Source organism: Lissotriton vulgaris, chromosome 4_1 (genome assembly GCF_964263255.1).
Source record: "Lissotriton vulgaris chromosome 4_1, aLisVul1.2, whole genome shotgun sequence".
Classification (NCBI taxonomy): Eukaryota; Metazoa; Chordata; class Amphibia; order Caudata; family Salamandridae; genus Lissotriton; species Lissotriton vulgaris.
In genome coordinates this window covers 16,160,872-16,173,514 of record NC_141691.1, presented here as the reverse complement: position 1 = coordinate 16,173,514, position 12,643 = coordinate 16,160,872, and the positions used below count along the sequence as shown (strand labels likewise).

General features: G+C 45.9%; 1 protein-coding gene across 1 annotated transcript in view; it reads right to left on the bottom strand.

The window, feature by feature from the left end:
* Positions 1 to 12,643, bottom strand: part of LOC147718229 (nicotinamide N-methyltransferase-like) — a 77,852-nt gene that overhangs the window by 49,608 nt on the left and 15,601 nt on the right. The window lies entirely within an intron of this gene.

Here is a 12,643-nt window from a genome sequence, read left to right as displayed (position 1 = left end):
GCAGGATGCTGAAGCTCCCAAGTGAAATCATCTCAATGCCAATATTAGCGAGATTTGCCAGAATACCTGGGGGAATCACTGATCTAGAGAAGAGACCCCTCATCGCCCTCCCCCAGAGACTAGAATGCAGCAACGCCTGCCTCAGGTGGCAACCACTGATTGAAACTGGGCTGCAGCTGAGAATCAGCTTTCCACCCCCCCCTAACTCACCCATGAGTGTAAGCAGGCTCAGTGGCCAACCACTGGGAAGAGTAAAACTACTGTGATGCACAAAGTCATTGCTACCACTTCGAAATAGGAGGCAGAAAAAGGGTATTGCAAAATGCGGGGGCAAGGAACAGAGAAGGTTTGTAATACCTTCAAGCTAACCATGGTATTGATGATAGGAATTTGGAGCAACATAAATGATTGGTCCAGCCCTAGAAAGAGATCTCTGATTGAATGCTGATGATGGCATTCTTTATTGTGGGCATCTCCCTGAATGTTTCAATCAAATACGGCTGCAATTCTACAACGATCAGTGATCATCATATGATGACGCGTCCCTCAATTCTATTCACTCTGCTGAGAAGGTTGTAACTTTCTAGAAGAACGCTAATCTCAGGACGCCCACCTTTGTTTACAGCAGAGACAAAGGGGGCATAGCATGACTGGGGCGGGTACCTAAGCTTGAGTGACATCACACTGAAGTACTGCCATATGCTTTCTGCATGACTGCTTGTAGTTTTCCCATGTTCACCTAATTGTGTATGTTGTAGGCCTTGTTTTCCTTTGCACAAGTTACAATATAAACATGCTTGCTTGTGTGCCACATTGTACTTTCACATGGAACCTGCATATGATTTGGTTTTCTGTTCTTTTCCTGTGATTTAGTCTGAGAACCACTGACAAGGTCAAAAAACTATTTCCATTGTTATTCTTACTTGCTAGGCCCTAGCACGTAGACATAACACAACAATGCAGCTGTGGTGTATGTGATCAAATGTCACACAATATAGATGAGTCCGTGAGTCACATACACACACATGGAACATGAGTTCTGAGACAAGAAGATTGTTTTGGGTGAGATGAAGAACATTCATCAGTGTATGCTAAAAAAACAGGTCTACTGATGAACCCAGAGATCTTTCATATAATCACTTAGCTCTACTCACAGGGGAGCGTGGTTAGGTTACTCTTCCTTAGAAAAAGACAGCCCTTTTCAGAGTATATGGATTATTAACTATGCTCACAGTATTTTTGTTTTGCATTTGCTGTCTAATTGTGGCAAGTATACTGCAGTTCAAAGCACAATAGTTGAAATAAATATATGAAACTTCCTTTGTGCCTCTTGGTTATATTATTCTGGACACGTTTGAGTGGGAGGGCGAAATGGTGTATCCTGTTACTGCTATCCCTAAGAAGATAGAGAGTGTTGTGTTCTGTGGTGCCAATTTACTTGTTTCACTGGTATGGTTAGGAGGGCAAGTGAGGCACTATAGCTAGTCAGACTCGGCTCATGGATACTGAAGTGGTATTATGGCTCAGTCCCTACATGGTAATGGTCCATGGCGCCAAGCATAGTTCTGTTCCAGAGCAGAATCCCTGCAGCACGCACACACATCTGCAGAGAAACAGCTCCTCTTGATGGGTAGATCAGTACAGCAGTTGGGTTTGAAAAAAAGGCTGACAATATCTTGTGCACCATCATGACTGGTTGAGGGAACCTAAAACCAACTCTAATATGGGTAAAACTCATGATCAGAAGACAGAATGGTGCAGCAGGAAGATAAAACATGCTCTTTATAACCAGTTTTCATCACAACCATACCCCCACCCCCTGTTCAATATGGACCCTCATGTCAAAACAGAAGTCTATTCAACAATGCCTACTCTCAGAGGAAATAGCAATAAAACCATGATGGATTTTAACAATAACAGGGGCACACAGTCCATGCTGGATACTTTAATAAAGAAACTGGCTGATGTAGCAGTCTCTTTTAAATCAGTTGACGCTGCAGTCATACAGATGGAAATCGCAGAACAATTACTATGTGCAGACATAGCGACCTCTAACAATGGAGATAGCATCTATGGACTCTACAAGCAAAAAGAGGTCTATTAATGTGGCAATTGCAGAATTGAGTAGTGGATTAGGAAAACTGTCTCAGACTGGACAACATGAAGATTTCAATGATCATGGGGCAATAAGAAAAGGGTGTCAAGCTGACTTTCTTGAAAAACGTTCTTTCCACATGGATGAATACCACGTTTGAACCAACACTGGAGTTCAAAAAACACACAGGGAATGCAGTTGTCAGATCCCTAAAAACCTAAATGCACCTCACCAAATTTTATGTGTTTAACACAGAACCAACAAGCCTGTCAAGTTATCTCAGAGGCCATTAAAACACAGATCCCGCTCATACATAAATCACTAAATATGTCTGACTGCACATTTCTCTGAATAAACAAATCTCAATCAGATTTTGGGGAATAAGACCTCAATTGCACAAAAGAGACATCAGATATCAGCTGATAGAGCTGTCCAAAATGCTGATAACTGTGGAGGGATGAACTAGAGAATGTGAAAAACCCAATGATCCAGAACACTTACTAATCACCCTCAACCCAAGTAAAATGGACACAGATGGACTAATTTATGTGGTTTTAGTGCAGGGCAGTGCCGCAAGGAATCTTGAGGAATCCAGCATCAAAAGAAAAGAGCAGGAATGTAATGTATGTGGTCTTGTAATGTATGTGGTCTTGTAAAGTGCACTGCTGCCCTGAGGCGTCGTGGCACTGTAGACCGCTGGGGAACCCGTCCTGGCTATCCCTGTGAGATGGTCCCTACTGGGTATCTCCAAGGTGAATTTTGGAAAAGGTGATGGACAGAGTTTCTGAATGATGCAGAGTCAGAGTCAGAGTCAAAAACACTTTAATACTCCTACCCAGTCAAGAGATCAGGGCTTGATCCATCACCATTTTTTAGCTCACTGCACCATCCCAGCTCAGAACCTGGCTACATGCAAATTAGTCTGTTCCTGTCCCAGTGCATGATGGGAACAGGGCAGACCAAACTACCAAGCGAATTCTTCACCAGAAAGGAGACAAGCTACCGGGGACCGGTTTCTGGAATTTCAGCCGCCATCGGCCCGGCTTGCTTGAATCCTGATGGTGCAATGAGCTAGGGACTCACGTCTGAGTATACCCTCCCACACTTAGTGTGGATAAAATCAATTTTGGAAAAGGTGATGGACAGAGTTTCTGAATGATGCAGAATACTCCTACCCAGTCAAGAGATCAGGGCTTGATCCATCACCGTTTTTTAGCTCACTGCACCATCCCAGCTCAGAACCTGGCTACATGCAAATTAGTCTGTTCCTGTCCCAGTGCATGATGGGAACAGGGCAGACCAAACTACCAAGCCAATTCTTCACCAGAAAGGAGACAAGCTACCGGGGACCGGTTTCTGGCATTTCAGCCGTCATCGGCCCGGCTTGCTTGAATCCTGATGGTGCAATGAGCTAGGGACTCACGTCTGAGTATACCCTCCCACACTTAGTGTGGATAAAATCAATTTTGGAAAAGGTGATGGACAGAGTTTCTGAATGATGCAGAATACTCCTACCCAGTCAAGAGATCAGGGCTTGATCTCCAAGGTGAAACCAGGCTTCCCCGGCAAATAGTAGAGATGAGGCAAGCTAATGCCCAGAGTTGCCGAGTGTGATCCCTGGTTAGAGTAGGCACCGAGGCGAGAATTATCAAGTCCGCTGACCCTGGTCCACGACCATGCCGCGTCGGGAATTAAACCCTGGTCCCGAGCCATTCTCTGCTTCCGGGTCTGCCGCCTCTAACCAGTGAGCCACGCCACTCCACTATGTGTATCTAAGACATACAGCATATTCCTTTCCTTTTCCTTGTAAGTATACTTCAGCACATTGTGCCGCCGGAGCACTAAAGTGCTGGTGGGGCCTTGCAAATGAGGCACAGAGAGTAGCTTTTGATTCCATACTTCAGCAAGTGCGTACTCAATAACAACAATGGACGAGCATGATAAGGAGAAAAGAAAGATACTGGAAGATACATCCCAAAAATGGACGGGCAATGGTAGAAACAGACCTAGGTGACACTCAGCATCGGCTGGCCTCTGGACTCTGGTGAAATTCCGTCCTCCCCCCACAGTTATTCCCATCATCAAATGTTGGCCTTGAAACCTCGCAAACAACGCTGCTCACATTCCTACGAGCCGGATGACCTTCTTTTCCCCTTACGATGTGGCTGTCATTCCACGCGTAGGCCTCCTAATTCCGCCCCTAACCACCTTTTCTCTGGCCATTCCGCCATATCTAGTCCTAAGATAGTAGGAGTAGAGGGCATTCTGATTAATGCCCGCTCCCTTGTCAAGAACAAGATAATGTTTAAAGAGATGGTATTGGATAGAACGCCCACTATAGTGTTTGTTACGGAAACATGGGCAAAGGATTCGTCTGACCCTGATCTAATCGAGGCGGTCCCTGTTGGGTACTGTCTGGTCAGACTTGATAGACAGGGTCGAGTGGGAGGGGGGATAGCGATTCTTCATAAAGATCACCTGCAATGCCATATCGTACCTATACCCGATTTCCCGGACAGCTTTCAAGCACTTTATTTTACAATAAAGGAAGCGCAATGTCCCTTTTTTAATGGAATCTTAGTATATCGACCTCCAGGTTCGAGAACTCATTTTACGCACAACCTCCTCCAGTCCCTTGAACCCTATTTCGGCCGAGAAAATTTTTCTATTCTGAGTGATTTTAACTATCATTTAGAACGGCACGACCTTTCTGATACTTCCTGTCTCACTGAGGCTCTGGAATCATGTGGGCTCACGCAACGTGTTACCGGAGCCACCCATCGTGCAGGACATACACTGGATGGTATTTTTTCCAATGACCCTCGTCTGACTATTAAGGATCCGATCTATCTATCTTGGTTTGACCATTTGGCGGTTCCTTTTCTTTTGGAACGCCATAGGGTGGACTTCCGCAAAAAAGGGAATCACATAATGGAAACTGCCAGAAATTTTAGGAATATCAACAGCGATTCCTTCGTGCCCTGGGCTGCAAGCCTTTCTATCACTGGCTTAGACAGCGTACAGACCGCAGTCGGCCATTTTGAACAGGTTACCACTGAGGCCTTGAATAAATTGGCCCCAGTACAGTCCCGCCGCCGAACCAGAAAGAGACCATCTGCCCCCTGGTTCTCTGATTCCCTCAGACTTCTTAGGCAAGAAGTGAGGAGAAAGGAGAGGCTCTGGCATGCTAGTTGGGACCTTAAGAACAAGGAAGCCCATAAACTCCTTGTTAGAATATATAAAGCTGAGATTGTGCAGGCTAAACAAGACTAATTTGTTACCATGACTACCTCGCGTTCCTCGCCGAAGGAGCTTTTTAAAACTGTTGACTCTTTAGTCAAACTGCAAGCCCCTGATCCTGTCATTCCTTCACAGGACCTATGTGATAAGATTGCCTCCTTCTTCCACACCAAAATTCAGGAAATTCACCTGGCCCTCGAGGAACAAAGAGCTTGTATCAGTGCGCCCACTGCAGGGGTTGAGATGAGCATGACTACTACAGACATCTCCTCACTGTGCACCCTGGACTCTTTTCCTCCGCTGGCCTTGCAAGATCTGGAGCTACTGCTAAACAAGACCAAGTCTTGTTCTCCCCTGGATACCTGCCCACTGAAAGTCATCAAGCAGTGTAGGGAGACCCTCCTACCACCGCTGCTAGAGGTAATGAATCTAGCCATTAGAGACGGTATTTTCCCTATGGAATGGAAGAAGGCAGTAGTAAAACACCTGTTAAAAAAGGCCTCACTGGATCCGGAGGTCCTAAAAAACTTCCGGCCTATCTCACTGCTTCCTGCTCCAGCGAAGATGCTTGAGGCACATCTTAACAAGCATCTCGCTGCTTTTGTGGAAAGCTCGGGATGCCTGGACTCCTCCCAGCATGGATTTAGGAGGGAATTTAGCACCGAGTCAGCCCTCACCATCGTGCTCGATAAGATCCGCATGACAGTGGATGGGGGCCAGACCACCCTCCTGGTCCTGCTAGATCTAACTGCGGCTTTCGATACCCTCTCCCCCTCAGTACTTTCATCTTGACTGAGGGAGGTGGGGGTGAAGGACACAGCCTTGGATCTTTTGACCTCTTTCCTTACGGGGAGGGAACAAAGAGTCAAGCTGGGGGAGTTCCTATCTCCATCCCGATCAGTGCTGTGTGGGGTCCCTCAAGGGTCGGCACTTAGCCCGACCCTTTTCAACATCTATGTGACCCCACTAGCCAGACTAATAAGATCTTTCGGGATGGAGGTAGTCTCTTACGCAGATGACACCCAAATACTCGTCTCTCTCCCCCATTCAGATGTACTAATCGCCTCCAAGTTTAGATCTTGTATGGAGGCGGTTGGTCATTGGATGATTCAGAACTCTCTTAAACTGAATGGGGAGAAGTCTGAGGTGATGGTGTTTGGGGGGAAAGAAAACATCTGGTCAGCCACCTGGTGGCCTGACTCACTAGGAATATACCCTTCCCCTACAACATCTGCCAAGAATCTCGGGGTGTTGATAGACCCTGCCCTTGACTTGGGCAGCAGGTGAGTAGAACCGTTTCCACCTGCTGGGGTTTGATTCACACCCTACGAAGGATTAGGAAATATCTTTCCTTGCAGGCTAGAAAACAAATAGCCGTCGCACTCATTGGTTCTCGTTTGGACTACTGTAATGCACTGTATGCTGGGCTAAACAGGAGCCACCTGCAGCGCTTACAGGTAGTCCAAAACGCTATAGCCAGATTTGTCCTGGATATTCCCAGACGCTCCTCGGCCACTGCGGCCAGGGAAACGCTGCATTGGCTACCGGTAGAACATCGAATCCGGTTCAAAGTCTTATGCATGACCTACAGAGCCATCGCCAAAAATAGCGACACAGGAATTGGGTCCATCATTTCCCACTACATCCCTGGAAGGAACTTGCGTTCCTCCGGGAAATTGCTTCTGACAGCCCCCCGCGTACGAATAGCTAGATGGGGTGGCAGGGCCTTCTCCACTCTAGCCCCTAAATGGTGGAATGATCTTCCCCTGGACCTGAGATCCCTTCCGTCTTTACAGAACTTCCGCACTGCCCTAAAAACTCTCCTCTTTCGGCAAGCCTATATGTAAGGACGTCTGTTTCAACTTTTGATCATATTGTTAGGCGCCTTGATACCTGCGGGTTGTTTCTGCGCATTATAAATTTTCTTCATCATCATCATCATCATCATCATGGACAAGCCTGTTCTCCATTGAAGGTCTAATATGCAACCCAAGTTTCAAGTTTAAGTTTAAAATCTGTATAGCGCACTACTCACCCAGGGGGTCTCAAGGCGCTTGACTTGTAGTGGGAAGAAGTTGAGAGCCACTAAATGGGCAGGGTACTGTAACCAGTCCCAGGATGCTTGTTTCCAGTTCAGGGGAGACCTGGCTTGACAGTTCGAGCTGGACTATTTCCATGAGGCTCAGGGTCAAGACTGATTTGCATATGGTTGGGTCTGAACTGAGGTGGCGAAGTGAGATAAAGAATGATGATGGATTCAACCCAGATCTGTGACTGGGGGTTAGTGTCTTAATAGATTCAGCGCTCTGTCCATCCTCTACTTGAGTTTGCTTTGTTCGCCCTAAGTTGGCACGGTATGCCCAGGCATGTGTCCGTTGCTCACTATGCCACTGGATTCAAGCTAACCTGGCTGATGAAGGATGTTACCGAGCATCCAATCCCAGGATGCTTGTTTCCAGTTCAGGGAAGACAGGGCTCGGCAGTTCAGGCTAAACTGTTCCCATGAGGCACAGGGTCAAGACTGATTTGCACATAGCTGAGTCTGAACTGAGGTGGCAAAGTGAGCTAAAGAATGATGATGGATTAAACCCAGATCTATGACTGGGGGTGAGTGTCGGAAAAGATTCAGCTCTCCACCCATCATCGTCTTGTGTTTGCAGGGTCCTGAGTCAATTGTCAAAGTGAGATTACAAGTCCTTTTTATATATCAGACAGCCATCTTACAGATAGAGAAGGGGATGAGCCCCTACTCAGGAAATGTCCTACTATATGAAGGACCCTAATTAAATGGGGAAAGACTGACAGACTACCTCACCAAAACTCATGGAAGGAAAGGGCAGGATAAGAAGTTGATAGATGTATGTAAGTTATGGGATGCAACACTTTACGTAGTTACATGACATATGTTGCATGTTTTCTTCTTTGTTTATTAGAAGTGGTTCCAATGTCCACACTCTAGGGCCCTTCACATATGAGAATTGATAATAGAAAACACCAATACACTCAAGGTGAACAGATATTTACACTTGAGGATGATATGTTCAGCGCCAGAACTTTACAACTCAAAATAACATAAAAACCCCAATACAATCCCATAATTATCTTTACTTTTATAGAGCTGCACCAGAATTCAGATTTAATTGCCCTTGCACTTTGAAATATCCTCACAGCCGTACATAGTAAGTTGAATCACACAGCTTATGCAGATATACAAAAACAATCTGCAAGGTCTGTAGCCACAGTGGCTCCACTGTGGCTAGAGGCCATTTTGAAAAGTGGAAAAATCAGAGTTGTTTCTAAATTCAGAGCACACAGATCTAGCCCTGTTAAAAGAAACAATACGTACCTCCAGTAGAAAGTGAAAGATTGAGATGTGACATGATAAGTAAAGATACTACTCTCTCTGCAGGTGCAGTCTGCGACAGCTCCTATGTTCTAGCATCAATGTATTTTTCATTTGCTAGCTCTGAGCCAGCACTATAAAGAGGAGTGGGGCCGAGTCATGGGTGGGGGAGGAGGAGTTCACTCCCTAAGTATGGATATGTGTTTGGTCTGCCAAACACCTGCAAACTTAGGTTTCTCCAGCCTGGCTGCATTGAACTGCCGGGCTGGACAAACACCACAGACTCCCTGATCTGAGCTGAGAGTCTTTTCAGCCTGCTCAAGCCAATCCCTGTACTGCCCTCATGCCATGAGAGCAGCACAGGGATTGGATGGGAATCTGTCCCAGGGGCTTCTGGGACCAGGAAGAGGACAGGAGGCACAACGAGATGCAGTAGCTGGCTTAAGTTAAGTTATTTTTTAATTATTATTATAACACCCCAGTGTGACCCCCTAGTCACCCCCTGTGCTTGCCCTCTCACGCTCCCCCTACCTGCACCTCCAACAACCCTTTGCCCTTTGTTTGTGGTGGCCACCACTAGGTGCAGATAAATTCATTCAAACACTGTAAACGGGGAAGTAGCCCCGATATGTACATTATTATCCGTACATGTAGTGCTCACATGCAAAAATGAGTGTGGAAGAAATATTTCAGAGAAGAACACAGAATTACTGTAGTCTCTGTTTACATACTCCTTGCCTCTTTTGGAAAAACACAGGTTCCAATTGAGATTGATTGGAATATGGAACTCTCTTGGGTGATAGTGAGCTTTACAAATACGCATACCATGACATAACATATTCTATATGACTTTTGTATAGGATGAGATATTAATTTCTGTTTAATTATTTTATTTCTGGCCTTTGAGCGAATACAGTTTATTTTGACTTGACTTGAATTAACATAACATAACATACCATTGCATAGCACACATAGCATACCATAAAATAACATTAATAGCATAGCATAACAAAACAAACATGGTTTAACAAAACAAACATAGCATCACATAACATGACATGATATGGTATAACATCATCTCCTTCCTCGACGGAAGAACACAGAGAGTCCGTCTACCACCGTACAAGTCAGAGGCCACCAAAGTCATCTGTGGTGTCCCTCAAGGATCCTCGCTGAGCCCCACCCTCTTCAATGTCTACATGAGCCCCCTCGCGGCCTTCGCACGCCAACACAACCTCAACATCATGTCCTACACTGACGACACCCAGCTGATCCTCTCCCTGACCAACGACCCCGCCGCCGCCAGAGCCAACCTTCACGAAGGGATGAAAGACGTAGCCGAGTGGATGACAACCAGCCGCCTGAAACTGAACTCAGACAAGATGGGAGTCCTCATCCTGGGCTCCTCGCCCTCCGCCTGGGACGAGTCCTGGTGGCCCCCCGCCCTGGGCACCGCACCCTAACCGACAGACCGCGCACGCAACCTGGGCTTCATCCTGGACTCCTCCCTCTCCATGACCAGACAAGTCAACGCCGTCTCCGCGTCCTGTTTTAACATCCTGCGCATGCTACGGAAGATCTTCCGGTGGATCCCCACCAAGACCAGGAAGACGGTCACCCAGGCCCTTGTCACCAGCCGACTGGACTACGGCAACACCCTCTACGCCGGAACCACCGCCAAGCTCCAGAAGAGACTCCAGCAGATCCAGAACGCCTCAGCCAGACTCATCCTCGACGTCCCCCGAAGCAGCCACATCTCCGGACATCTGAGAGACCTGCACTGGCTCCCCGTCAACAAGAGAATCACCTTCCGTCTCCTCACCCACGCACACAAAGCCCATACACGACCAAGGCCCGAGCTACCTCAACAACCGCCTCAACTTCTACTCTCCCAAACACCACCTCCGATCGACCAACCACGCCCTCGCCGCTGTCCCCCGCATCCGAAGAGCGACAACAGGAGGAAGGTCCTTCTCCTACCTGGCCGCCAAGACCTGGAACTCCCTCCCTCCCGACCTGCGCCTGACCCAAGACCACCTCTCCTTCAGGAAGAAGCTCAAGACCTGGCTATTCCAGCAGTAGCAGCACTCCCCCCCCCCCCCAAGCGCCTTGAGACCCTCCGGGTAAGTAGTGCGCTCTACAAATGCCTTTGATTGATTGATTGATTGAACACAGCAACAGACAACTTAAGATAACATGGCCTGACATGACACAATATAGCATAAGCAAACATGACATGATAAAACATGGCATAACATGACATACCATAGCATGACATGACATAACATGACATGACATAACATGACAATATAACCTAACCTAACATAATATAACATAACATAGCATGACATGATATGACGTAGCCTAAGACAACATAGCATGGTGTTAGACCCCTTGCTTGGTCGGTCAGGTGCTCTAGAACTGAAGCTGGGACAAGTCTATAAGTCACTTCACTACATAATGATGGACCAGTCCAGCGTAGTTTTATGGAGCTTATTGTTTCGTGAATATAGTGATTACATGTTCCTATCTGGAGTGCACAGTACACACTTCAGGATTGATATCTTGCTCTTAGCAACCCTAACCAGGTGAAAAATGTTCAAGTATTTCATGCGTCATTGGTTTGGTTTGTATACTTTAACGTGCATCTTTGTTTGTGGTATGTGTAGTTGCTAAGCTACCTACTTCATGCATTGGTTTGTAAAAATAATATATGTATGGCCTGGTAACAATTTAATTTAAAAAAGAGTCCACAAAAAGGATGTATTCATGATTGTGTCAATATGTATCTGCAGATCTTGGCAGCAGCATAGTCGCACCTCATGTCTCCCAGGAGATTGGGTGCAACAAAAAATTAACTGCTCACCTCCCATTTATCTGGGGAGATATAGCAGGACTGGGTATAAAGAGAGTTTGATGCTCAGCACAAGCCCATGTTCGGTAATGTAAAGTATTTCCCCACTGCCACTCAGGGAGCTAAGGATAGCTCCGGCTGAAAGCAGACAAAACAATTATCTGTTGTTGCAAGGAATATGAATATGTTCTGGTCAGGTAAAGAGTATCACAATAGGTTTCTGAGATCACTAGCCTTGAATTCAGGATCAAACGTTAGTGGTGTACTCTTATGTCCTTCATTGTCTCCGCCACTGATTATGAACAGTTGGAATATGTTGAGCAGTAGTAGAACAATAGTATGATATAGGATATTGGTTTTCTGCCAAGCTTCACAGAAGTCGGCTGACACCGTGTTAAAACATCTAGTGGTAAGCCATGTCTCCTGACCTACCACATGATAATACATTCATTAATTCTATTTAATGTGTAGGTGATTTTTCAGAGTTAGGGTTCCTATAATATGTCTCTAAATCCATTTAATTATGAGAGATAGGTGCATGGTTAATGTTATTGATTAATGTGAATGTTAATGGGACTTGTAGAGCACACTGTTACCAAAAGGTGTCCTGGAGCTAACCATCAATCCCGAGTGTCTTACCAGTAGGCTGATGTGCTAAAACACCCACTTTTCAACTCTCGTCTAAATTCCAGGAGAGACGAGACTGACCGAATAGACAACTGGAGTTCCAAATGGTGATGGTACCTTCTTAGAAACCTCGGCCACCCCAACTTGATTTTTTAAATCTAGGTACCCTCAATGTTCCAGAATTAGAGGATCTAAGTGTCGTACTAGGCAAGTACCATCTAAAGGACTGAGCTAGGCCCTGAGGGCCTATTTTATGCAAAACCTTGTACGCAAGGCTTTGAATTGAATCCTTACCCTGTTTTATAGTATTCCTGAACAAGACATTTTTTGGTGTATGAGTAAGAACTCTTGCAGCTGTATTTTGCAAAACCTGAAGTTTACTGGGATGTTTTGCCTGCAAAATAAAATATAGGCAATTACAATTGTCTAATCTGGCCAATATTAAAGCTGATATGATAAGTTTTTCATAATTTCCTCGAATAAA